Raw genomic sequence first — 12,381 nt, 5'->3', positions numbered from 1 at the left:
AACTCAGAGTAAAGTGCAGGAGAAATTGTTGAAGATAAATACAAGAAAGGCACCTGGGGTGGATGGGATCTATCCAGTTATATTGAAGGAGGCAACAAAGGAAGTAAGCAAACCCTTAGCCATAATTATGAGAGCTTCCTTGGACTCAAGGGAAGTACCCATGGACTGGATATGTGCTAATGTGACCCCAATTCACAAAGGAGGATCAAAGGGCGACACAAATAAGGTGGACCTGTTAGTTTAACTTATGTTCCTGGAAAATTAATGGAGGCACTGGTTAAAGAAGCACTGCCTGATCATCTAGACAAGACTTCAGTCATAGCTCAGACACAGCATGGTTTTGTTAAGGGAACGTCTTGCCTGACCAATTTCATTGGATTCTATGATGCAGTCACAAAAGAACTGGATGCAGGGAATAACTTTGATATTATATACTTGGATCTTAGAAAGGCTTTTGATACTGTTGCACATGGAAGACTGCTGCACAAATTGGAGCAGTTTGGCATTGGAGACAAATTGCTGCTATGGTTAAAGGGGTGGTTGAAGGGGAGAAGACAGAGAGTAGTAATCAATGGACACTGCTCATCGTGGACTTCTGTTATTAGTGGAGTCTCTCAGGGTTCAGTATTGGGTCCATTGTTGTTTTCTGTTTTTATAAATGATATTGATGATGGTATATCAAGCTTAATGTCCAAGTTTGCAGACGATACGAAGGTTGGCAGGGTTGTCAAGGACACTACTGACACCATGCTACTGAAACAGGATCTGGAAAGGTTGAGCAGATGGGCTGAGAGGTGGGAAATGGAGTTTAACATTGACAAATGTAAAGTACTACATATGGGAAACAGCAACCCCAGAGCAACGTATCAACTCTCTGGTACTACACTGACAGTGGTGGAGAATGAAAGGGACCTGGGGGTGGTTGTGCAGGCAAATATGAAGTTTTCTGAGCAGTGCAGACGGGCTGCAAAAGTAGCTCATGGTGTATTGTCAATGATATATAGGAATTTTTGTAGCAGGGATAAGGAGGTGATTATTCCCTTGTATAAGGCAATGGTGAGACCACACCTAGAGTACTGTATAGAGGTCTGGAGGCCTCATTTCAAGAAAGATATAGAGATGCTGGAACGAGTACAGAGAAGGGAAACAAGATTAGTGAATGGAACAAAGGGGTGCTCTTACGAAGAAAGGCTTAAGTTTTGCAAATTACAGTGTCTGGAGACTAGGCACCAGCGAGGTGATCTGATAGAGGTGTATAAAGCCTTGAATGGTTTGTGCATGCTCAATGCTGATGGGATTCTTCCTCTTGCTTAGAATAATCACCTGAGAGGGCATAAATTCAAATTGAGAAAAGACAGATGTAGGATAGACGTGAGGAAATTTGCCTTTAGCCAGCGGGTGGTTGGTTGGTGGAATAGACTTCCATCCCTTGTCGTGGAAGTTGATAGCCTAAATAAGTTTAAGGCTCAGCTGGACAGGTATTTTGAACGAACAGAGGGGTGAAGTGGAAGTGGTTATTTTTATTTATTTATTATTGATTTATTTATTTTTTTTTTTTTTTTTGGCTGATGCTGGATAAGCTTGCTTTCTTGCATCAAATGCCTCTACTGATGCTAATGCTGATGCTAATGTATCAGGCCACCATAGTCGCCTTTACGAAAGCAAAAACCCTTCCCTTTACACTTGATAGTAGTTACCTCCCTTTGAGTAAATGCCACTTCAGCACACTGTGATCACTGCCACCTAGTGGTTCCTTTATCAGCAGATTCTTAATCCATGAAGACATCGTACTGATAATCAGGTCAAGAGTATTAACTAGTTGCCTCCGAATATGCCGACGTAGAAAACAATCAAATCAATAAATCCCGAAAAGCTTTGCTAGTTGTCTGAGTGACAAACCCACAAATCTATTCAATCTCTGGGAAATTAAAATCTGCACACCTCTGATTAACTGGCCCATTCTATTTCTCTGCGCAATTGTTCATTATACTGAAACGATTCCTTAACCCTATAACAAACACCTACTCTCCCAGTGCTTATTTCAAAACAAACAGACTCAATATTGCATTTTGCACCAACATAAATTGTGTGCACTTCCTTAGTAGTAGTAGTAGTAGTGGCATGTGATGCAAGAAAGCAAATGAATGAGCTTATGCAGCATTAGCCACAAAAAAAAAAAAAAAAAAAAAAAATCATACCTTTCCCTCCAAATGCCTGTCCAGTTCCTCCTTAAATTTATTCAACCTATCAACTTCCACAACGACAGATGGAAGTTTGTTCCAGCAATTAACCACCCGCTGGCTAAAGGCAAATTTCCGCACATCTATTCTACATCTGTCCTTTCTTAATTTGAATTTATGCCCCCTTAGGTTCGTAATCTGAACAAGTGGAAGGATCCCATCAGAATTCAGCGTGCTGAACCCATTCAAGGCCTTATACACCTCAATCAGATCACCGAGCAGGTGCCTAGTCTCCAGCCAGTGCAATTTGCAGAACTTAAGCCCCTCTTGATAAGAGGATCCCTTCATTCCCCTCACCAATCTTGTTGCCCTTTTCTGTACACGCTCAAGTAAATCTACATCCTTCCTAAAATGAGGCCTCCAGACCTGTACACAGTACTCAAGGTGTGGCCTGACCATTGTCTTATACAGAGGGATAATCACCTCCTTTTCCCTGCTAGCAAAATTCCTATATATCATTGACAAATCCCCATGACCTGCTCTGTCAGCCTGTCTGTATTGCTCAGAAAACTTCATATCTGCCTGCACAATTACTCCCAGGTCTTTTTCATTTTCTACCACCTTAAGTGTAGTACCACACAGTTGGTACGTTTCTCTGGGGTTACTTCTACCCATATGCAGTACTTTGCATTTGTCAAGGTTAAACTTCAGTTGCCACTTCTTAGCCCATCTGCCCAAATTATCTAGATCCTGTTGCAGTAGCACACTGCCATTACTGTCATTAACAACCCTGCCAATCTTTGTATCATCTGCAAACTTCGACGCTAAGCCTGATATACCTTCATCAATATCTTGTTAGATTTTATGTTTCTTAACTATCAGCCTAACGCCTCCTCCCTTCCTGTCCTGTCTATCCTTTCTTTACACATTGTACTCACTAAATTTCAATTCTGCACTGCTTATGTCTCTGTGACACCATGTCTCTCATATCCAAAAATGTCTGTCTTCGATGTCTTTTAGCCCATCAAATGTCTTTTTGTATCTCTTCGATGTCTTCAAGCTCATCAAATTTATTGACTATACTTCTAGCATTGGTCTACGTGCATATATACATGCACCTGTTTCTACTCTTAATTACCCTAACACAACCCATGTATTTACTTGTTCCACTCTGATTCGTTGCAGTACTGGAAAATTCTTTGCCTTGGTTTGCTGGCTTCTGCTCAATTGCATTTCAATAGAAGCAGTGCAAGAATCACTTTCACCACTGCCACCTCATACTGTTAATCTATTAGTTCGTGTTTCCCCCCTCCAAACTAGCAGTTTTCCGACCCACCTAACTCTGACTCGATAGCATCAGCAAATATTCTTGCAAAAATGGCCTGATCCAGGTCTTCTCTTACATCACCCGGTTTCACGCTTTAAAGTCAACAATTCGGACACTGTTGACAGGTGACACGTTATTTTTATCAGCAATAGCATGCGTAGAAAGCCGTTCTTGGGACAGAGCAACAGTTACACTCTTTTTCTTCATGTCCCCTGAATATATGGAGCTATGTTTACACTTCCGGAAAATAGGATAGTAATGAACGTGTTTATCCTTCTAACAAGGTATTTATAGAAACGGCTGATGGAATATCTTTGAATTTTCTATATCCTTTATCTGCAGATTCTTAATGCATAAAGACTCAGTACTGATAATCAGGTCAAGAGTATTACTCCAACTAGTTGCTTCCGAACATGCCGATGTAGAAACAATCAAATCAATAAATCTACACGTTAATATCTTGCAATTAGTCTCTGATGCCATATCTTGCAATTACTGTCTGATGCAATAGAAGCATTATGTGACTTAAGACCTTTGCTTTGCCACAAAAATTACCGTACAAATTCTTATACGTTTCACTACAAATTTTACCTTTTTTAAAGTGATGTAGTTTTTTTCTCCCCCACTTTTTATATAGCGATGAGCCAAAACATTAAGACCACATACCTAACATGATATTTGTCCTCCACGTGCAGTCAAAGCAGCTCGTACCCGGCGAGGAATGGACGCTACAATATTTCTAAATGTGTGTTGTGGTATCTGGTACCAAAACGTAACCAGCAGATCCTTTAACTCCTGTAAGGCCCGTGGTTGAGAGCCGCAGATCGGAGTTACTGTTCCAAAAAAAAAAACAAAAAAAACTATTATATTTAAGGCATCCGAATAATTAAATTCATCTGTCGTGCTGTGTCTTATGTCTGTTAATGGCTTATGTTCTATGTCCGATTTGTCTGTTTATTGGGAAACAGACAAATTCCAGTTTCAGAGGGAAAAACCTTGCTATCTACGTCGAAGAGCGACTAACTCAGCCACGGAGTGAAAAAAAGTCCATTAAAGTTCCTCGCGTCCTGGATTCGAACTCGGGCCTTTTTCTGCCCGGTGTTGGAGGGCCGGTGAAGTGCTACCTGCGCAGACTGGAGTTGCTGTTCCAATATAAGCACAAATTCTCTATGGGATTGATGTCTGCGGAATTTGAAGGTCTTCCTCATGTTCCGCGAACCAGTCTCGAACAATCCAGGCAGTGGGGCATGGCGCATTATTCTGCTGAAAGTCGGCACCGACAGAGGGGAAGATGATTGCCATGGAAGGGTGTACCTGATCAGAACTGATGTTTAGGTTTGTGTTTGTTTGGGTTGCCTGAACAGAGCCTGGAGTCCCCCCCCCCATTAGCCACTTCATGTCTTCTTGTTTATAGGACTTCTTTCTTCTTTCTAACTGGCAACTTAGTAAGTGGGGAGCAGAGACACTAGGTCTCCGCCCCTCACTCTTGCCAACCGTATCAAAAGGTTTCCTGAATTTTAATATATGATATGATATCCAATGTTAAATTGAGTGATCACTGAATTATGTCCACTCCTATGAAAACTGAATGAGACCCATTGACCACATGAGGTACGTGAGTGCGCAGTTAGTCGACCTACGCACTAACTGCGCACTTTCATACCTCAAGTGAGTGCGCAGTTATTCGACCTACGTACCATAGATAAGGTGTCAGTATTTCAGTAGTAGTAAAATTCTCAACGTGATGCTAAACGGAAAGATTTATCGGACTCTGTTATAGGGCAGATGGTGGGAGTTCGACGAGTTGTTGCATCGATTTTTCAAACGGCTGAACTGGAGGGATCTTCGAGAGCTGCCGTTGTTAAAGTGTAAGGGGGACTGGGTTAAAATGGTAAAACAAAACGAACTGACGTCAAAAATGCAAAAATCAGCAAAAGGTTGGGGTTGAGGTGAGCGCCGGGACTGACGACAATTACAGGCGAACAGGCTCAGCACCACTAGCGTAGCTAACCTTTTTAGAAACCGGAGGCAAAGAACATGTTCAGGCCCCTTTATTGAAAATTTCAAAAACAGGAGACAGTCAGCCAAAGACGCTGGGCCCCCTAAAGGGCCCGGGAACGGAGGCAATTGCCTTGCCTAAATGGTAACTACGCCACTGTAGTAGCACTGTCGAAGAGTAGACAACCCAATACAACGTAGGTCAAACGGAACATTATGTAGCATGACCTGCGGTGCACTCTTGCAGATATGAGCCATACATACCAGCAGATTACCCATCTGGCGACCTTTCCCAACCAAGGTTTATCTACGCAAAAGATTCGCTTAGTGGAAAGAGTATGCAAGTTGGACTTTAGAAGACTGGAAGAAGGTGTGATGGTCGGTTGACTCACGTTGTTTGCTCCACGCCGTGGATGGTTATGTATGGATTTGGCGTCAACAATATGAGGCTCTTCATCCAGTTTTGATAGTTAGAACAGAAAAAGAGTATGTCTGCCAGTGGCAAAGGTTGATGACTTTCTTGAGCAGATATCATCTTTATAGGGCACAAAAGGTGATATTGTTATATACATAGGAACTAATGGCATTAAGAGTAAGAGATCTGCAGATTTACTCAAGAAGTACAGATCGATGTTGAAAAAAAGTCACCAGTTAAGGTTGAATGTGAAAGTGTCTGCAATTCTGCCCAGACACGATATGAGGAAGTACATGATGCCAGCCTTGTCGATCAATTCAGGATGGGAGAAATCGTGCAAGGCTCAAGGGATAAAATTTTTTTCAGCTTGATGTGTGCTTGTTGACAGGAGAGAATGCTTCTACAGGGATGGGGTACACTTAAATAGTAAGGGTGTAATAATATTTGCTGATACTATCGAGGCAATGTTAGGTGGATTGGAAAACTGCTTGCTTTGACGGATACAGACTAATAGGTCAAAAGTATCTGCAGGCAGACACAAAAGGATATTTTGCACTGCTTCTATTAGAATGAGCAGCAGCCTGAAAAGCAAGGTAATGGAGATTTCCAGGACTGCTGGTAGTCATAGTGGAACAAGTAAATCTATGGGCTGTGTTAGGGTGACTAAGAGTAGGAACAGGTGCGTGTATACTTGCATGTACAGCAATGCTAGGAGTATAGTTAATAAATTTGATCAGCTTGAATTGCTACTCAAGATAACAAAGGAAAATAGTGTTGGAATATCAGAGACATGCTGTCGCACAGGTATAAGCAGTGCAGAATTAATGGAATTTGGAGAAAACAATGTGTACGAAAGGCTAGGCAGCACAGGGAAGGAGGAGATCCTTCACTGTGCTGATCTAAGGAAGTGCATCCAATAATCTAAGGAAGTGCATCCAATTGATGTTGGTGAACAATGCAGTGTTGAGTCTGTTTGGTGTGCCATAAGCATTGGGAAAAGAAAAATGAGGGTAGGTGTGTGTGTTATAAGGATAATGAATCTATGGAGTATACTCCATATGAGCAATTTTGCAGAGAAATAGATTGGGCCAGTAAATCAGAATGTCTTAAATGGAGGATTTTAAATTTCCACATATTGACTGGAACTTGTGGTTTGGTCACTCCACACTAGCAAGAATTTTGTGGGTTTATGGAATGACTGTTATCTACAGCAACATGTTCGAACGCAATTAAGAATCTGCAGATAAAGGAACCACAGGGTGACAGTGATCACAATGTACTGATGTAAGAATTACTTAAAGATAGCTCAGACGCAGCATGGTTTTGTTAAGGGCAGGTCTTGCCTGAACAATTAGATTGGATACTATGATGTAGTCACAAAAGAACTAGATGCAGGGAATAACTTTGATATTATATATTTGGATCTTAGAAAGGCTTTTGATACTGTTGCACATGGAAGACTGCTGCACAAATTGGAGCAGTATGGCATTGGAGGAAAATTGCTACTATGGATAAGGGGATGGTTGAGTGGCAGAAGACAGACAGTGGTAATCAACTGACACTGCTCAACGTGGACTAATGTTATTAGTGGAGTTCCTCGGGGTTCAGTGTTGGGTCCGTTGTTGTTTTCGGTGTTTATGAATGATATTGATGATGGGATATCAAGTTTAATGTCCAAGTTTGCAGATGATACAAAGGTTGGCAGGGTTGTTAAGGACACTACTGATGTTATGCTGCTGCAACAGGATCTGGAAAGGTTGAACAGATGGGCCGAGAGGTGGCAAATGAAGTTTAACATTGACAAATGTAAAGTACTACACATGGGAAACAGCAACCCCAGAGCAACGTATGAACTCTGCGGTACTACACTGACAGTGGTGGAGAATGAAAAGGACCTGGGGGTAATTGTGCAGGCAGATATGAAGTTCTCTGAGCAGAGCTGATGCTGTCGAGGTAGTGTTAGGTGGGTCGGAAAACTGCTAGTTGGGAGGGATACAAGGACTAATAGATTAACAGTAGCCACTGGCAGAGGTGGAAGTGATTCTTGCACTGCTTCTATTCAAATGAGCAGAAGTCTGAAAAACAAGATGCAGGATATTTCAGAGACTGCTGGTAGTCATTGCGTTACAAGTAAACACATGGGTTGTGTTAGGGTAGCTAAGAATAGAAACAGGTGCATGTATACCTGCGTGTACACCAATGCTAGGAGTTTGGTAAATAAATTTGATGAATTTGAGGCATTGCTCAAAACATCAAAGGCAGATATTGTTGGGATATCAGAGACGTGGTGTCACACAGATATAAGTAATGCGGAACTGGAATTTGGGGAATACAATGTATATAGAAAGGATAGACAGGACAGGAGGGGAGGAGGGGTTATGCCATTAATTAAGAAACACATAAAGTCAAAGGAAGTGAAGCCAGTTGACATCGATGGACAGGGCAGTGTCGAGTCAGTTTGGTGTGACATAAGCATAGGGAAATCAAAATTGAGAGTAGGAGTGTGCTATAGGCCTAATGACTCTGATGAGTATAATAATATATTGTACAGGGAAATAGAGTGGGCCAGTAAATCAGAGAGTCTTATAATGGGGGATTTTAATTTCCCAGATATTGACTGGAATTTGTGGGTTGGTCACTCGCACACTAGCAAGGCTTTTGTGGATTTATTGGATGATTGTTTTCTACAACAGCATGTTCGTGAGGCAACAAGAGGGAGCAATACTCTTGATCTGATTATCAGTAGTGATTCTTCATGCATTAAGAATCTACAGATAAATGAACCACTAGGTGGCAGTGATCACAGTGTGTTGAAGTGGGATTTACTCAAGGAGGTAACTACCATCAGAGGTAAAGGGAAGGGTTTTTGTTTTCGTAACGGCGACTATGATGGTCTGAGACAGTATTTAAACTCTATACAGTGGGACCAACTGATGATGTTACCAACAGCAAACTCAAAATGGGAAGCATTCAAGGAACTAATCTTGGTGGCTACCAGGCTTTACATACCAACTAAGAAATATTGTTCAAGGTTTAGGCCTAAATGGATGTCAGATGGACTAATGAGACATGTGGCAAAGAATAAAAATGCATGGGATACATACAAATTAATGGGTGACATGGAAGCCTATGATAGATATAAGTTGGTCTGTAACCAAGTCACAAAAAAGATTAGGCAGGCAAAGGCAGACTACGAAAAATCCTTGGCAAAGGATGCAAAGAAAAACAGAAAGGAGTTCTTTACATACTTGAACTCGAGAAGGAAAGGGATGAATCAGATTGGTCCACTGGATATTGATGGTTCAACAGTTGAGGATCCTGCTCAGGTGGCTAACAATCTAAACGAGTATTTTGCATCTACATTCACGCATGAGGAGTTATTCAGGAAGGAGAATGATGTAGGTAAAGTAAACATTGGCAGTGAGCTGGATGATTTTGTAATAACTGGGAGGAAAGTGGAAGAGAGATTGTTGAGGATAAACATAAAAAAGGCACCTGGGGTGGATTGGATCTATCCAGTTATATTAAAGGAGGCAGCAAAGGAAGTATGCAAACCCCTAGCCATAATTATGAGAGCTTCTTTGGACTCAGGGGAGGTACCCATAGACTGGAGATGTGCAAATGTAACCCCAATTCACAAAGGAGGATCAAAGGCTGACACAAGTAATTATAGACCTGTTAGTTTAACTTCTGTTCCAGGTAAATTAATGGAGGCACTGGTTAAAGAAGCACTGCAGGATCATCTAGACAAGAATTCAGTTATAGCTCAGACGCAGCATGGTTTTGTTAAGGGCAGGTCTTGCCTGACCAATTTGATTGGATACTATGATGTAGTCACAAAAGAACTGGATGCAGGGAATAACTTTGATATTATATATTTGGATCTTAGAAAGGCTTTTGATACTGTTGCACATGGAAGACTGCTGCACAAATTGGAGCATTGTGGCATTGGATTCAAATTGCTGCTATGGATAAGGGGATGGTTGAGTGGCAGAAGACAGAGAGTGGTAATCAATGGACACTGCTCAACGTGGACTAATGTTATTAGTGGAGTTCCTCAAGGTTCAGTGTTGGGTCCATTGTTGTTTTCGGTGTTTATGAATGATATTGATGATGGGATATCAAGTTTAATGTCTAAGTTTGCAGATGATACAAAGGTTGGCAGGGTCGTTAAGGACACTACTGACGCTATGCTGCTGCAACAGGATCTGGAAAGGTTGAACAGATGGGCTGAGAGGTGGCAATTGAAGTTTAACATTGACAAATGTAAAGTACTACATGTGGGTTACAGTAACCCCAGAGCAATGTATCAACTCTGCGGTACTACACTGACAGTGGTGGAGAATGAAAAGGACCTGGGGGTAATTGTGCAGGCAGATATGAATTTCTCTGAGCAGTGCAGACGAGCTGCAAGAGTAGCTCATGGTGTCTTGTCAATGATATACAGGAACTTTTCTAGCAGGGATAAGGAGGTGATTATTCCCTTGTATAAGGCAATGGTTAGGCCACATCTTGAGTACTGTATACAGGCCTCATTTCAAGAAGGATGTAGAGCTGCTGGAACGGGTACAGAGAAGGGCAACAAGATTAGTAAATGGAACAAAGGGTTGCTCTTACGAAGAAAGGCTTAAGTTTTGCAAATTACAGAGTCAGGAGACTAGGCACCGGCGTGGTGATCTGATAGAGGTGTATAAGGCTTTGAATGGTTTGAGCATGCTCAATGCCAATGGGATTCTTCATCTTTCTCAGAATAATCACCTCAGAGGGCATAAATTCAAATTGAGGAAGGACGGATGTCGGATAGATGTGCGGAAATTTGCCTTTGGCCAGCGGGTGGTTGGTTGGTGGAACCGACTTCCATCACTTGTTGTTGAAGTTGATAGCCTAAACAAATTTAAAGCTCAACTGGACAGGTATTTCGAACGAACGGAGGGGTGAAATGGGAGAGGGTTTTTTTTTTTTTTTTTTTTGGCTGATGCTGAATAAGCTTGCTTTCTTGCATCATATGCCTCTACTAATGCTAATGCTAATGCTAATGCTAATGCTAAGAAAGGCTTAAGTTTTGCGAATTACAGAGTCTGGAGACTAGGCACCGGCGAGGTGATCTGATAGAGGTGTTTAAGGCTTTGAATGGTTTGAGCATGCTCAATGCCAATGGGATTCTTCATCTTGCTCAGAATAATCACCTCAGAGGGCATAAATTCAAATTGAGGAAGGACGGATGTCGGATAGATGTGCGGAAATTTGCCTTTGGCCAGCGTGTGGTTGGTTGGTGGAACCGACTTCCATCACTTGTTGTTGAAGTTGATAGCCTAAACAAATTTAAAGCTCAACTGGACAGGTATTTCGAACGAACGGAGGGGTGAAATGGGAGTGGTGTGTGTGTTTTTTTTTTTTTTTTTTGGCTGTTGCTGAATAAGCTTGCTTTCTTGCATCATATGCCTCTACCAATGCTAATGCTAATGTAACTACCATCAAAGCTAAAGGGAAAGGCTTTTGCTTTCGTAAAGGTGATTACAGGGGTTTCAGACATTTTTTAAATTGTCTGAAACCCCTGTAATCTAAATGGGAAGCCTTCAGGGACTTAATTTTGGAGGCTACTAGGCTTTTCATTCCAACTAAGAAAAACTGTTCAAGGTTTAGGCCTAAATGGATGTCAGATGAATTAATCATGCTCGTGGCAGTGAAGAAGAATATATGGGATGCATATAAAGTATCAGGTTACACAGACGCCTATGGCAGATATAAACTAATGGGTAATCAAGTCACAAAGAAGTTTAGGCGGGCGAAGCAGATTGCGATAAATATTTGGCATAGGATGCAAAAAACAGCAAAGAATCCTTTACTTAAGTAAATTCTAGAAGGAAAGTGATGAATCGAATTTTACCACTTAACCCAGATGGGTTGACTATTGTTGATTATGCTCAGGTATCTGAAAAACTGAATGAGTATTTCCCATCTACACGAGTAGTTCACACATGAGGAGTTATTCAAGACGAGAGTGCCAGACGTTTATTAAACTCTAACAGTGAGCTAAGTAATTTTGTTTTAACTGTGAGCAAAGTGGAGAAGAAATTGTTGAAGTTAAGTTCTTGGATTGAGGGAGGTCCTCCTGGACTAAAGGTATCCAAATGTATCACCAATTCACAAAGGGCGTTCAAAACGTATCAGATGAATGAATGAGGAACGGAGCTGTTAGTTTAATTTGTGTACCTGGGAAAATAATGGAATTACTCGTAAAGAAGCTTTTCAGGATCATTTATACAAGACTGCATTAATAGTTAAGACATGGCATGGGTTTGTTAAAGCGAGGTCTTGTCTGACCAATTTGATTGGATACAATGATGTGGTTACAGAGGAACTGAATGCCAATAATAATTTTGATATCATATATTTGGATTTCAGGAAAGCTTTTGATATTGTTGCACATCGAAGATTGCTGTATAAATCGGAGAGGTATG

Source organism: Mastigoproctus giganteus, chromosome 9, assembly GCF_048544385.1.
Source record: "Mastigoproctus giganteus isolate SK-2022 chromosome 9, ASM4854438v1, whole genome shotgun sequence".
In the NCBI taxonomy this organism is placed as follows: Eukaryota; Metazoa; Arthropoda; class Arachnida; order Uropygi; family Thelyphonidae; genus Mastigoproctus; species Mastigoproctus giganteus.
Note: the sequence above shows the minus strand (reverse complement) of the source record.